At 40.3% G+C, this 15,282-nt stretch overlaps 1 protein-coding gene across 1 annotated transcript in view; it reads right to left on the bottom strand.

Annotated features, from left to right (window-relative positions):
• OTOG (otogelin) overlaps nucleotides 1-15,282 on the bottom strand; it is a 1,187,449-nt gene that overhangs the window by 624,236 nt on the left and 547,931 nt on the right. The gene's annotated exons all lie outside the window — the stretch shown is intronic.

Genomic DNA, 15,282 nt, shown 5'->3' with positions numbered 1-15,282 from the left:
TATACAAACCAGGCCTTCAGAAGTACTCAGAAGCTGACAACCATCAGGCATACATTTTTACAATTACAAATATGCATAAAAATACAGTTGGCAAATAATATACAGCTACCCTCAATAGAGCGTAAGAAGAATCATCACATTAAGATCTACTCTCAGGTGCAGTATGGGTGATTAACATCATAACCCTTGCCTACAATGTCATCTGTGAGATTACATGTAAGAAAATAACTTCCTGAAACCTGAATCATAATGTGACAACAATCAACAATCCACTCTTAAAGGCCTACTGGTTTACCTTCTGCTTTACACAATAAATAAGCCAGGCCTACTGCCTTTGTAATAACTTTCCTTAATACATATGTCATACCTCTGGCAACAGGCAAAACATTTCCCTGCACACCAACCAAGTTTCCAGCTGTTATCATTGGCGTGTCACCATGATCAACTGAAGCCTTGTGTCCTGAGCATAAGCTTTCCCACACGGCAACCATCAGGCATACAGTCAAAACATTGCAAATGTATACATAATTACAGGTGAGATAGCAAAATAGTATATCTCCTAACAGGGATTAAGAAGGATTCTCACAGTGCAAATATATACTCAGGGTTTGTCAGGGGAGGTTACCAACACCAAAACACTTGCCTGTTAAAGTAATTAATTCAAGTAATATAAATCCATGCTTAAGTGCATATTGTCTTTGATATAAGCTTTTCACAGTCAGTGTGTCAGGCCTACTGCCTTTATCATAACTTTTCATAATAAACAATCAGGCATATAGCCATTATCATTGACTTGTCACCATAACCAGCTTAAGCTCCTTTGTACTGATGTAAGCTTTTCTCAAGGTAACCATAAGGCATGCAGTCATAAAAGTACAAATGTATACAAAATTACAGTTGGCAAAGCAAATACTATTTCTCCTAAGTGAGCCTAATAAGGATTATTATAGGGCATATCTTCTATCACCATAGATTCTTCGGGTAGCAACTCCAAAACCCTTGCCTACTGTGGTAATCTGTAAAATTCCATGTAACAAAGTGCCTTTCTTCAGGTTTTAGCTCACTGTAATAACAAAAGCCTATTGTATTTAATGTATTCTTTTCACAGTAAGTAGTACGGGCACAGTGACTTTATCATAACGTTTCATAATAAACAGATGAAACTTATGAAATCTGGCATACTTTTCCCAGTGAACTGATGAAGCCTTTACCCTTTACGACTGGCTTTACATGTTACCCAGCACTGGTCTATTCAAGGGCACATAAATGAGCAACCATTTTGTACAGTTAAAGATCTACAAAAAAGGAAAACAATATAAAACCCCTTTCATCAGGGCCTAACATGAATCATTACAGTGAAGCCTCCCAGGGTTTGTATGAGTGGGTGGTCAACTTCTAAACACTTGACTTGTATGGTAATCTGCGAGATTCCATGCAACCAAATTCAAACCTGTAGGTTTTAAAACAAAATAAGAAGAATTACCACTAACAAGCTTATTGACATGTACATAAGCTTTTCAAAATAAACATGTCAGGTAATGTCTAGTGCCTGTACAATAACATTTCAGAATAAACAGATCAGGCCTATAGATATGGTCTTTGGTTTGTCACCATATCCAACTCAGTCCTGCTTCATCAAGTATAAACTTTGAAACAAGCCAAAGTTTGCAGTGCATGCAATCTTTTTAGTGGATGCGCACAAATCCAGGCCAATTCAATACTGTACTCTGGGGATCCAACATGTGAGTGGAGCTTAGGCCCATCTCTCAGTAGGACTCTGAAAGCTCTTTTTTGTAAATCACATTAGGATGGGTAACAGCTGCATTGTCAAGCCAGACCAAAAAGCCATGTAGGGTAATGACTGTCCTCCTCCTATCTGTGCTGCTGCCAGTAAAAAATACCATACATTATCTAGTTATCTAAGACACTTTAATAGCATCATAATGCCATGTGTGTTTTTTCTGAATGTTCAAGCTCAGACAGCCGTACTGCTACTACCTTAAACAGCTGTATAAATAAACAATAAGGTCACCATTGTGTTAAGGGCAAGCACGTTTTTTTGTGGAAACACATAACTTCTGCCAAATAAAACAAATTACTTCTGGTTCCCAACATGTGAGTGGAGCAAAACCCCCTCTTATAGTGCTTCTCACATAACTTTCTGGCGACAGCTGCACTGTCAAGCCAGGCAATAAATATTCAAACATAATTAACCCATTTATAAATCAATCGAAAAACCCCAGAAATTTCACGCCTAAGAATGAACATGACTTGATTTATAATTAGGGGTGGGTGTAACTCATGTAGTTTGCTGTAACATTATTACACACAATTTCAGCAACATTATGCAGTATTATGCGAGAAGTTGCAACCCACCATTTAGTGCTATTTTATTAGTATCAAAAGCACTCTTGCATCCAAAATGAACCAGAGGATGCATTCTCTGTTAGGGAAAATAGTGCTAAATGCAACAGAACATGAGCAGCAGAAACCAGCAGCCACTCGCTAAGTTCATTGTTCTGTGCTCCCACTGTAGGATTTTCGTGGCAAACTACACAGAATTATGCAAATGGGCATAACATTCTGTAATTTCATGTAATGTGAAGTTCACAAAATTACTCTGATCATTTTGGCAAAATTAAAACTTCTCCCAGGCCTATTTATAATGGAACAAGAAGATGTGTGTAATTTATTATCAGATAAAGTTCTTATTCATAAAAGTATTCCCTAAAGGTGTGGTGCGTAAGCCATTACTTGGGTAATATTGCGTTGTAACGTCAGTTGAATCCTAACTTAAATCTCCACTGCACCTACTATAGTCGCTGTAGCTTTCTGTTAGCAGGGAATTTACATACTTCGTGGCCTGAGGTGATTATAAAATATTGATAAACAATGGAAGGTTTCATTGTTTATGAAGACTGCTAAATGAATTATTTTTTTCCAGCAGAAATAAAAACAAAGGATATTCAGTAAATGCTTATTTGGCTCTACAATTACGCAAATATCACACAATCAAATAAATCATGTACATTTTGTCCCTAGGAAGAAAAAAGAACAAAAAAACAAGTATTCATTTTTTCACCTAGACACAACTGGGACATATGTCTGTAAATAAAGAGATGTTCATAAAAACATCCTTTAGTGCTTTATACTGATGAGATTTCTTTCTTATGCTGCTTGATGTCCTCTTCTATAATAGCTTTGTGTGTGACTTTTCAATAGAAACCTATCCAGTATTGATGTTGTCTTCAATTACTGTAGGTCAGATGTTCTCACAGCCTGCTCCGACTTTTGAAACCAGTATCTGATTTTGCGGGCTGGTCGATGTACTATTAAGTCAGATTGTAAAATCTCCAGTCAAAATGGGTTGCAGAACAACCATTAGGCAGGTCACCGTTTGGGACTAAATGTGATTGGCTACAAGCACAGGGATGGCGGCCTGAAAGGAACAGCACACCACCTGTGTTATATTTCAAACTGTTTTTTATATTAAAGAAGCCTCTGTTCCTGAAATAATCAGTACTTCTTTTAAAATGTTTTCCATTACGAAAAACAGAAGCAGAAGCAGCAGACAGTGGTCCCCGAACCACTGCCTACTGACCCTGATGACCATTGATCCATAAAGTCCTGAAACGCAATTTGGAAGGAATACCCCTTTCAAGTTGCAATTCGGTATGGGTGGCAAAACTATTTTATGGGTCACAAAAGCTTTTCCAACTCATATATGAGTTATGTACATTTGAAATGTCAAACTTGCTTAGCACATCGGCCTATCACACGTGCAGGATTGCTTTCAAATTATAGCTGACATCACTTCTTCTGAAGTTTTGTGCCTAACCTAATAACGAACCGTGTTCTCATAATGCGGTCTGTGATTTTCACTAAACCAAGCTCCAGTCCTGTTGTGTTCTTCAAAGCTATGCACCAACTTTCATATTTTAATTGATGTGCGCTTCTAAAGAAGCTTTTTGTGTGATTTAATAAGTATGTTGCCGAGTGTACCCTTTTATTCATAAGGACAGCACTCTCTAGTCTCTTAGGCTTCTTAACTACTTTGTACCTGTAGGTCCACTTTCATTCGGTGCTTGATGCCCACTTCTACTGCAGCTTTAGGGTGTGGTCTATAAATGTTTTCTCATACTGCCTGAACACTCTTCACTTTTGTCAGCCTCTTTACTGCAGTGTGCATGCACATGACTTGATTTGGGGCCCACATGATGTCCACTCCAACAGCAGCTTTTGATGTGATATATTAAGTGAGTGCTCACTATGGGTGCAGTGATTTTCACGAACAGACACAACCTTCTCTGCTCTACTATGCAATTATGGGCCGCTTCCATATTCAATTCTATCCCCACATCTATAGAAGCTTTTCTTGTAACATAATAAATGTAGTCTTTCTTTCATGCTAACATGCTCCATGCTTATTTATGATTCACTATTATACTATGAAACATGATACCTGAAAAACCTTTGGTCATTACCAGTAGGCTGTACTGGATAAATCTCAGTTAAAAGGTAGCCTCCACAGGGGATAAATATTTTGAAATATTGGAGCAGATTTCAGCTGCTTGACCTCTAACACTGAGATTCATTTACTGTGACACTGGTTTTTATAAATGGCAGTTACCACAATTGAACTTAACTGTGAGAATACTAAGCATCTCATTTAGAATACGGCAGTTGGCATCTGTCATGGTAGTGGAACTAATTACCTTTGCCACCCTGGCCGGCCCACCATACTGAGATATATGTATCACCTGGAAGCAATCGCTACATGAAATGGCACCTCTGAATGCACCAAGAGTCATTCGAGGCTACTAAGTTTCTAATAATTTTGACTTACTTTACTGTACCACAACCTGGTGGTCTACAATAGCCTGAAAGACTGACCTAGAAGGTGCTACAGGCCAATAAAGGCCCACTCCAGCTATAAAGGCCCAATCTGCAGGCCTTTAACATGGGAGCGGACCTTCAATGGTCAGTAGAGCCCACTGAGGAGGGCTCTAAGGCTATTAGAACATTCCGGCCGCAGAGGGCAGAATGTTCGAATTTGTAAAACAAAGGCCTGTGAACACACATTAGAATGTTTGAGCTTCGGGCCTCTACAGGCCATAAGAAACCCAGAGCACTCCATTGTTTTCAATAGAGCTCCCAACATTCCAATGTTCTAATATAGCCTGAGGGCCCACCGTAGTGGGCTCTACTGGCGTGAAGGGCCTTTAACGAGGGAGCAGGCTTTTAATGGCTGGTAACGCCCTCTACGTCAGGCTATAAGAACATTATACCCCTAGGGGACAGAATGTTGTAATTAGTCAAATAAACGCCTCTCTGCGCCCGATGTGGGGCGGGGTGGTGAAATCCCCTCAGGCTCTGAGAGGCCTTTCTTCACAGCAAAAGCTGTGAACAAAGTCAAATATTAGAATGTTGGAGCTCCAGGCTTCTACTAGCCATTAGAAGCCCGGAGCACCCCATTGTTTTCAATAGAGCTCCAAACATTCCAAAGTTATAATATTAGAAAAAGGCCACAATACTTCCTAAGAGTGGAAAGTTTGTTGGGCAGTTGAACAATTGGCCATTTAGGGCCATATGTATCAAGCAAAATTGTATTCGCAAATGCTGAAATTCGCAGAATTTCGGCGTTTGCAAATGCAATTTTTCCAAATGGTATTTATTAAGACAAAATAAGGAATTGCTAAATGTGCGATTCCTTATTTTGCGATTGCATTTAAGGAATCGCAAATTTTGCGATTCCTTAAATACAATTTAAGTAAAACCAAAAATTTGCAAATTGGCCTTAAGGAATTGCAAATTACCACCAACTTCAAGTTGGTGGTAATTTGCAATTTCTTTGAAAAATGCACTTTTTTGCATTTTTCAAAGTGCAATGTGACGCACATACAAGCCCTTAGGGCATGTATGTGCGCCACATGTGCACCCATAATCTCAAATTGTGTGGGCCTCTAGGCCCATAGAAATGAATGGGGAGGTATTCCTCAATTGCGAATTGCAATTTGCGATTCACAATTAAGAAATATGTAGGATTTGCAAAATGTATTCCAAATCCAACATACATAGCATTTTGCGATTCTCAAATAGCGATTCGCAAAAAATCGCTATTTGAGAATCGCCTATGGCCCTTAATCTCTTGAGGCAGCAATGAAACTACAGATGTAGATTTTTCTGGGGAAACATGTGATCTCCAGGCCAAATGTAATTTTAATTTCACAAGTGTAATCTTGCATACATCTTGATTCCAGGGTTACCAGTCGCCTGCTTTTCCTTGACTCAGTGCTGACTGTATAGCTTTCTCTTCCAGGGGAGTTGTTGATACCACTGATGCTGCCTTTTGACTCTCACTTGCCTACCAGCAAACCTGAGGTGTACTGCTGTGTAGGTGTATGTGTAGGTGTATGTGAACACTTTTGGACCTTGTTGGGCATCATTAAAAGGCTGTTTGGATGTTTACCTGATTTTGAGGGTGCTGCTGTGTGAGCTATGCCATGTTGCGCTGCATTCTTGTTCATTTACAGCTTGTGACTGCAGAACTCCTTTAGCCTCCTGTGAGCCAGGACCACTGTGTGAGGTGGATCCTAAGGCAACCTCACAAGCAGTGGGAAGTTCCATATTGTAGGAGACATGCAGAGGAAGCTGTTGCTGTTGCTGTTGCTGTCGAGGGAATGAAGCTGCTGGTGTGACTTGCAGTTTCCATTGTTGCTTTATCTTTTGACATTTTGATATTCAGATATGGAAGTAAACAGCCAGCTAAGAGGAATAGCTAGAGAGGTGGTCTGTGATGGCATGGACTGGGTGATAAATTGTTACCAAACTTCCTCATGTCATAGATGACATTTTATCATGTAACTAAGAGCCTGGGGCTAGATGTAGGTAATTCTTATTTACCGACTCGGTAATTGTCATTGATTCCTATGGGCCTTGAGGCCCATAGGAATCAATGTTAATTACCGAATCAGTAAATACCGATTCAGTAAAAATACCGAATTTGCCAGGGGGACAGGGTGTCACTTTGACACCCTGTTGCACCCCTGATTCTAGCTTGTGTGCCATGTGACACACATACATGCCCTTAGGCATGTATGTGTGCCACATGGCACAGGTGTACATGCACAGATGTGCATGTACACAGGTATTCGTTATTTACCACCAAATAGTATTTGGTGGTAAATAACGAATCGGTAAGGGCCTGTGGTACTGATTACAGTGCCAACTACATGTAGATTTTCCGATTCGGTAAATATACCGATTCGGTATTTTACCGAATCGGTAAATTTACAGATTCGGTAGATATACCGATTTGTTACATTTTCAGGCCCCTACATCTCCATCTGCAAATACCGGTCGGTAACGGCCGAAATCATCCGTTACCGACCGGTATTTGCCGTCCTACATCTGGCCCCAGATGTGTAAACATTAGGAATACCAATTTAGTAATTGTGGATCCCTCCAAATCGTAGTTAGGAAATATATATTCCTAATGTATGAAACTCATTGGGTTTCATTTATTTATTCCTCAAGAAGCATACACTCCTCATCCTGAAATTATAGACCTGCCTCTATTCTCTGTGATGCTTTCTTTCGAGTATACTATATGATCAGCAGTGAAACTATTAGCTAAACCACTTTCAGCTCAAGATCCTTTTGTGAATATTATTACATGAATTTTCCAGTCATTAAAGTACTAAACAAACCAGACATCATGGAACACAAATTAAAAAAACTGACATTAGGGAGCTTATGGCTGAATATGCTTTTCAAATGTATGTCAATGCTAATAACAAAAACACAAGTTCACAAGTTACTGATATTACTGGTGTACTATGTGTACAATATTTAACTAACAGTTTAGACAGTAAACAATATGAATATTTAAGTGAAGGAAAAAGCTCACAATAGAAAACACAAAAAGGAAGAGAAACACAAATATGGCTGCAGAAAAAGAAGAATAAGGAAACAGAGTTCTAGCCTGACTGAAGGACAGATTTGTTTGGATATAGAAGAGGAAGCTCCAGCTTAAAGTCCTCAAGAGAAAAGATATAAGAATTGAACAATAATAGTTTGACTAATTTCGAGATTGGTGGTTGAAAGGTTGTCCATCAGGGTGGAGGAGGTCATTACCTTCAATACCTTCACTTGACTACGGCCCACTGCATTTTGAGATCTCTGCCGGCTGTGAGGGCTGTTGAGACTACTCCGACTCCTCTGAAGGCACTGAATGTTTCCGGAATGACTATGCTCCAGGTGGTCACTCAGCAAACTTTATTTTTTTCAAATCAAACTCCCAAAGCTGGGGTTTGTTTAAAAAAATCTAAATAATGAATGACCCTAACTCCCTGGTAGTCACAAACTGATAAAAGTTAAATCAGACCATTTATTCTAAATAAGGTGGACTGTTTGATGCACTTCACCCAAAGCTCCAACTCCATTGGACTGTCAGTGTAGGGGTCCACCAATGGAAGAAGAGGGGGCACCACCATTTGAAACTTGATGTTTGAATGGATAGGTTACTATGCCACATTTGTGGAGCAGCAGATTAAATCTAATTGCTGTTTCTTTCTTCTTCAAATAAACAGTAACAACATAGCTGATTTGGGCATTTTGAAAGATGGTCAAAATAAAGCACGAGTAATTAGAAAATCAAACAAGATAGGTATGGCTGGAGGGAACATATTTGAGGCTCTACCAGATAACTGCTTGACATTGTTGTTTGTTGAAATTGTTCCTCACCTGAGACTGCATTGACAAATGAATAGACAGACATTGTTTAATATACTGTACACTATATCATCAACGGATCTGAAATCAGTGTAATTTTCAAGAATAATTTATATTTAATTAGATATTTCAATAGTTCAAGTAGCTTTTATATCTTCTCAAATAACACAATTGATCTGGTTTACAAAATCAAAAGAACATTCAAAAATACTTACGTTACCCTTTGCTCAATTTTATTCTAAATGGTCAGGTAAACAGGGATGCCTCTTGCTTGACTGACTGATATGATATAAGTATGGGGAAAATCAACTGTAGGAATAACAATAAGTTCCCCAGCACACACTTTTCACAATTCATATGCAACAAATTATACACAAATTATTTTCCGTATGTATCCATTTCTTTTATATTTCTTCTTTGTGGCTTCTCTTAGATCCCAGCCGACATGTATTTCGCCACATCTTTTGCGACTTCTTCAGGGTTAATGTCTTTGTGAAACGTGCTATGAATCCGGTGATAATTCCAACCCGGACGGGTGTATGTCTTTCCTCTATAGTCCTTGCCTCAATTTGGAATATTGAATTTGTGTAGATAAATCCTCATTATCGGTGAGATACGTCCCTGTGAAGGAGGTAATCAATTTGGATTTTGAGATTAAGAAGTGTAGAGATGGGGATAAATATTGATCATAGAATGCACTACTTTCTGGGAACATGAATTTTGTCCGAATTTAAGATTGTATTGATTGGATGGTCCGTTGGAGTAATCATTAATACTTGCTCGTGGACTGTGTTGAGATGTGAAAATGCCATACATACTTTAACGTACATGCTGGCCATACAAATTTTAGGATGCAGTATCATTTTTATTTCAATGATGGATTAATACTACCAATATGGTCTACCCACCCAGCATGGCGAATTTCAATATATTGTCTTCCTGTTCGCATAGGACTCTATAGTCCGGTATTTGATTGGAGCTGGCAATCATGTTAAAACCAGGCATTAATATTTTGAAACAAACACAGTTTAAAATGGCGTCCACCAGACGCTTGGTCAATATAGTTTTCATGCTTTGAGAAAAATATAGATCCGCAAATAAGTGATAGAAGGACATCTAGTGGTCAGGCAGAAATAGAGACACGCTAAAGGATATGTTTGTCATCATACGCTTTGTCAATAAAGTTTTTATGGTTTGAAAAATTCACATCTGGGTATGAGTGATAGTGGTATATCTAGTGATCATGTAGTAGTTAGTACACGCTACGGTACTAAAAATGATGACCCACCACTTAGTTTTATTACGCTAGGCACATATTCGATTCATAAACCTTAGATCAGTCTAGTTGTCACACAGATGACCAAACAACTTTTAACGATGGCAAACACTATAGCAATAGGAGCAGTCCTATTTTGATTTTCATACATATACACATACACCTCAGATCAGTCTGTTGCCACACAGAAGATTTAATAATATTGAAAGATGGTGCACACTACCATAACAGAAGCAGTCCTATTTTTATGTTCATGCGCATGCACAGTTGGTGGACATGATATGATCCATTATGAATAGAGGTTTTTAAAAGGAACATAATCTCCACTCGCCGATAATGAGGTTTTATCTAGACGGACAGAATATACAAAATTGAGGCAAGAACTATAGAGGAAGGACATACACCAGTCCAGGTTGGAATCATCACTAGATTAATAGCATGTTTCACGAAGACATTAGCCCTGAAGAAGTTGCAAAAGTTGCGACAAAATACGTGTCACCTGGGACGAAAGAGAAGCCACAGAGAATAAAAATAAAAGAAATGGATACATGTTTATAATGTGCTGCATATGAATTGTGAAAAGGGTGTGCTGTTGAACTGATTATTATTTCTACAGTTTGCTGATTTTCCCATACTTTCAATCATATCAGTCAGAGAAGCAGGTGGCAATCCTGTTTACCTGTTCAATTACAATAAAATTGAGCTAAGGGCGAATTAAGTACTTTTGAATGTTCTCTTGTTTTTGTAAACCAGATTAATTTTGTGATTTGAGAAGATATAAAAGTTACTTTTAAATATTGAAATTTCTATTTAAATATTAATCATTCTTGGAAATTACACTAATTTCAGAAGAAACTTAATTGATAAATATTGTACAGTATATTAAACAATGTCTGTTTATTCATTTGTAAATATAGGTGCAGGTGAGGAACAATTTCAGCAAACTACAATGTCAAGCAGGTATCTGGTAGAGCCTCAAATATGTTCTCCTCAGCCATAACTATCTTTGTTTGATTTGCCAATTACTCATGCTTTATTTTGACAATCTTTCAAAATGCAAGATTTAACCTGCTGCTATACAAATGTGGTACAAAAGGGGGTGATAATGGACAGAGCATCTGAACAAATCAAACACTCACACCCAATCAAAAGATCTGGGTTTAATCCATCACCGTTCTTTAGCCCACTCTGCCACCCCAGTTCAGACATGGCTATATGCAAATCAGTCTGACCCTGTGCCTCATGGGAACAGTCCAGCCCCAACTGCCAAGCCATGCCTTCCCTGGACCGGAAACAAGCTTCCGTGGACCGGTTCCTGGCATTCCAGCCGTCTTCAGCCCGGCTTGCTTGAATCCAGTGGCAAAGTGAGCAAGGGACTCACGTCTGAGCATACCCTGCCACACTTATGGCGGCCAAAAGCGGTACAAAAGGGGGTGTAATGGACAGAGCATCTGAACCAATCAAACACTCACATCCAATCAAAAGATCTGGGTGTAATCCATCACCGTTCTTTAGCCCACTCTGCCACCCCAGTTCAGACATGGCTATATGCAAATCAGTCTGACCCTGTGCCTCATGGGAACAGTCCAGTCCGAACTGCCAAGCCATGCCTTCCCTTGACTGGAAACAAGCTTCTGAGGACCGGTTCCTGGCATTCCAGCCGTCTTTAGCCCGGCTTGCTTGAATCCAGTGGCAAAGTGAGCAAGGGACTCACCTCTGAGCATACCCTGCCACACTTTTGGTGGCCAAAAGCGATACAAAAGGGGGTGGTAATGGACGGAGCATCTGAACCAATCAAACACTCACACCCAATCAAAAGATCTGGGTTTAATCCATCACCGTTCTTTAGCCCACTCTGCTACCCCAGTTCAGACATGGCTATATGCAAATCAGTCTGACCCTGTGCCTCATGGGAACAGTCCAGCCCGAACTGCCAAGCCATGCCTTCCCTGGACCGGAAACAAGCTTCTGAGGACCGGTTCCTGGCATTCCAGCCGTCTTCAGCCCGGCTTGCTTGAATCCAGTGGCAAAGTGAGCAAGGGACTCACGTCTGAGCATACCCTGCCACAGGGTCAAGGCTGATTTGCATATATCCAGTGTCTGACCTAGGGTGGTGTGGAGTGCAAAAAAACGATGGATTTAGGCCCAGATCTTTGTACTGTGGTGAATGTAAGACATTGTTCTGCATTCTGTCCATCAACTGTGTTTTTTGCAATTTTCACCCCGAGTGGGCTGGGTATACTCAGACGTGAGTCCCAGGCTCTCCACATCACTGGAGTCAAGCTATCGCTGAAGAAGGCTGATAGCCAGAAACCGGTCCTTGGATGCTTGATTCCGGTCTAGGAAAGACATGGCTTGGTAGTTCGGGCTGGACTGATCCCATGAGGCACAGGGTCAAGGCTGATTTGCATATAGCCAGTGTCTGACCTAGGGTGGTGTGGAGTGCAAAAAAACAATGGATTTAGGCCCAAATCTTTGTACTGGGGTGAATGTAAGACATTGTTCTGCATTCTGTCCATCAACTGTGTTTTTTGCAATTTTCACCCCAAGTGGGCTGGGTATACTCAGACGTGAGTCCTAGGCTCTCCACATCACTGGAGTCAAGCTATCCAGGCTGAAGAAGGCTTAGCCAGAAACCGGTCCTTGGATGCTTGATTCCGGTCTAGGAAAGACATGGCTTGGTAGTTCGGTCTGGACTGTTCCCATGAGGCACAGGGTCAAGGCTGAATTGCATACAGCCAGTGTCTAACCTAGGGTGGTGTGGAGTGCAAAAAAACGATGGATTTAGGCCCAGATCTTTGTACTGGGGTGAATGTAAGACATTGTTCTGCATTCTGTCCATCAACTGTGTTTTTTGCAATTTTCACTCCGAGTGGGCTGGGTATACTCAGACGTGAGTCCCAGGCTCTCCACATCACTGGAGCCAAGCTATCCAGGCTGAAGAAGGCTGATAGCCAGAAACCGGTCCTTGGATGCTTGATTCCGGTCTAGGAAAGACATGGCTTGGTAGTTCGGGCTGGACTGTTCCCATGAGGCACAGGGTCAAGGCTGATTTGCATATAGCCAGTGTCTGACCTAGGGTGGTGTGGAGTGCAAAAAAACGATGGATTTAGGCCCAGATCTTCGTACTGGGGTGAATGTAAGACATTGTTCTGCATTCTGTCCATCAACTGTGTTTTTTGCAATTTTCGCCCCGAGTGGGCTGGGTATACTCAGACGTGAGTCCCAGGTTCTCCACATCACTGGAGTCAAGCTATCCAGGCTGAAGAAGGCTGATAGCCAGAAACCGGTCCTAGGATGCTTGATTCCGGTCTAGGAGAGACATGGCTTGTTAGTTCGGGCTGGACTGTTCCCATGAGGCACAGGGTCAAGGCTGATTTGCATATAGCCAGTGTCTGACCTAGGGTGGTGTGGAGTGCAAAAAACGATGGATTTAGGCCCAGATCTTTGTACTGGGGTGAATGTAAGACATTGTTCTGCATTCTGTCCATCAACTGTGTTTTTTGCTATACAAATGTGGCATAGTAATCTATCCATTCAAACTGATGGCCTACTGTTCTATTTTGAGTCAGGTGGGCCATCATGTTTCAAATGGCGATGCCCCCTCTTCCTCCATCTGTGGACCCCTACACGGATAGTCCAATGGAGGTAGAGCTGTTGGTGAAGTGCATCAGACAGTCCACCTTATTTAGAATAGATGGTCTGATTTAATATTTATCAGTGTGTGACTACCAGGGAGTTAGGGTCATTCATTATTTAGATTTTTTTAAACAAACTCTAGCTTTGGGAGTTTGGTTTTGAAAAACAATAACATATGCTGGGCGGCCACCTGGAGCATAGTCATTCTAGAAACATTCAGTGCCTTCAGAGGAGCCCGATTAGTCTCCACAGCCAGCAGAGCCGGCAGAGATCTCAATATGCAGTGGGTCATATACAAACGAGGTTGTTGAAGGTAACAACCTCCTCCACCCTGATGGACAACGGGCCAACCACCAATCTCAAAATCAGTCAAACTATTATTGTTCAATTCTTATATCTTTTCTCCTAGGGACTTTAAGCTTTTAACTTAAGTATTGTACACATGTGGAAATATCAGTAATTTGAACTTGTGATTTTGTTATTAGCATTGACTTACATTTGAAAAGCATCTTCAGCCATAAGTTCCCCAGCGTCAGTTTTTGTGAATTTTTGTTCCATGATGTCAGGTTTGTTTAGTTCTTTAATGACTGGAAAATCGATGTAAGAATATTCACAAAAGAATCTTGAACTGCAAGCAGTTTAGCTAACAGTTTCACCGCCAATCGTATAGCATGCTCGATTGAAAGCATCACAGAGGATTTAGGCAGAATATGCTTCTTGATGCAAGGTGTATTCTAGGGGATTATGAGGCGATGGGTCTCATATAAATACAACATTAAATCAATAACCGATTCAAAGAATAACACATTTTTCTTAGGTCTTCCTTCTGTTCTCTCTCCACCTCTAAGTGTTGCTGCAATTCAGTCTCTAACCGTGTACTTCAACAACATCTAAATCTCCTCAGCACAGTTTAAATTCTCTTAACAAGAAGAGTGTTTTGAAGAGTTGAATATCTTCCAACATTTGCATTTTACGTTTCTCCACCTGATGCCTCTATCAGCCTCACTGCTAACGTGGAAAGGAGCACTTGATTTATTGCAATAGTCTTTGATAATTCGTTTTAAAACTTGCAACTACAAGATGATCTTGTGCAGTGAGGTTGTGAAGTGAATTGTGAGGTTGAATTGTATGGTACTGCTACATGTCTTACAAACTCCAGTATTTAAAGCAGGTGCTGTCATGTCTACTTTGTTATGAATATATAAAAGATGTCTGAAGAAAAACAAATGAAAAACAAGACAACAAGTATTCCCGCCTCCCAATCAATTGCCAAGTCCTGTCACCAACTACTTGCTTATTGCTCAAAGTTAATTCAATTCCCCAAGTCTGCTCTGTTCATGTGTGGAACTTAACAGCAAGAAAAGCAGAAACAGACAGCATTCATCCAGTCACTGTAATAGTAATGAAGGTGTCTCCACCAAATCCATATTTCCTTTTCACACCTCTGGGCTGAAGTTGAAATACACTTTAATAAGCTTAAAATGACCGCAGCAAGATCAGAACAGTACATATTTTTGATAGTCCTAGGAGTGTAAGTGAGTTTGGTAATGGGGCATCAGCTCCTTCAGTTCAATTGGCTTAAACTGTTGCACACTTTAAGGGAGTTACAGATCCAATACCCAGTAGCCCAAATC

The sequence above is a fragment of the Lissotriton vulgaris genome, chromosome 2_1 (assembly GCF_964263255.1).
Source record: "Lissotriton vulgaris chromosome 2_1, aLisVul1.2, whole genome shotgun sequence".
In the NCBI taxonomy this organism is placed as follows: domain Eukaryota; kingdom Metazoa; phylum Chordata; class Amphibia; order Caudata; family Salamandridae; genus Lissotriton; species Lissotriton vulgaris.
The sequence above is the reverse complement of the archived record's forward strand: the minus strand, read 5'-3'. Positions and strand labels throughout refer to the sequence as shown.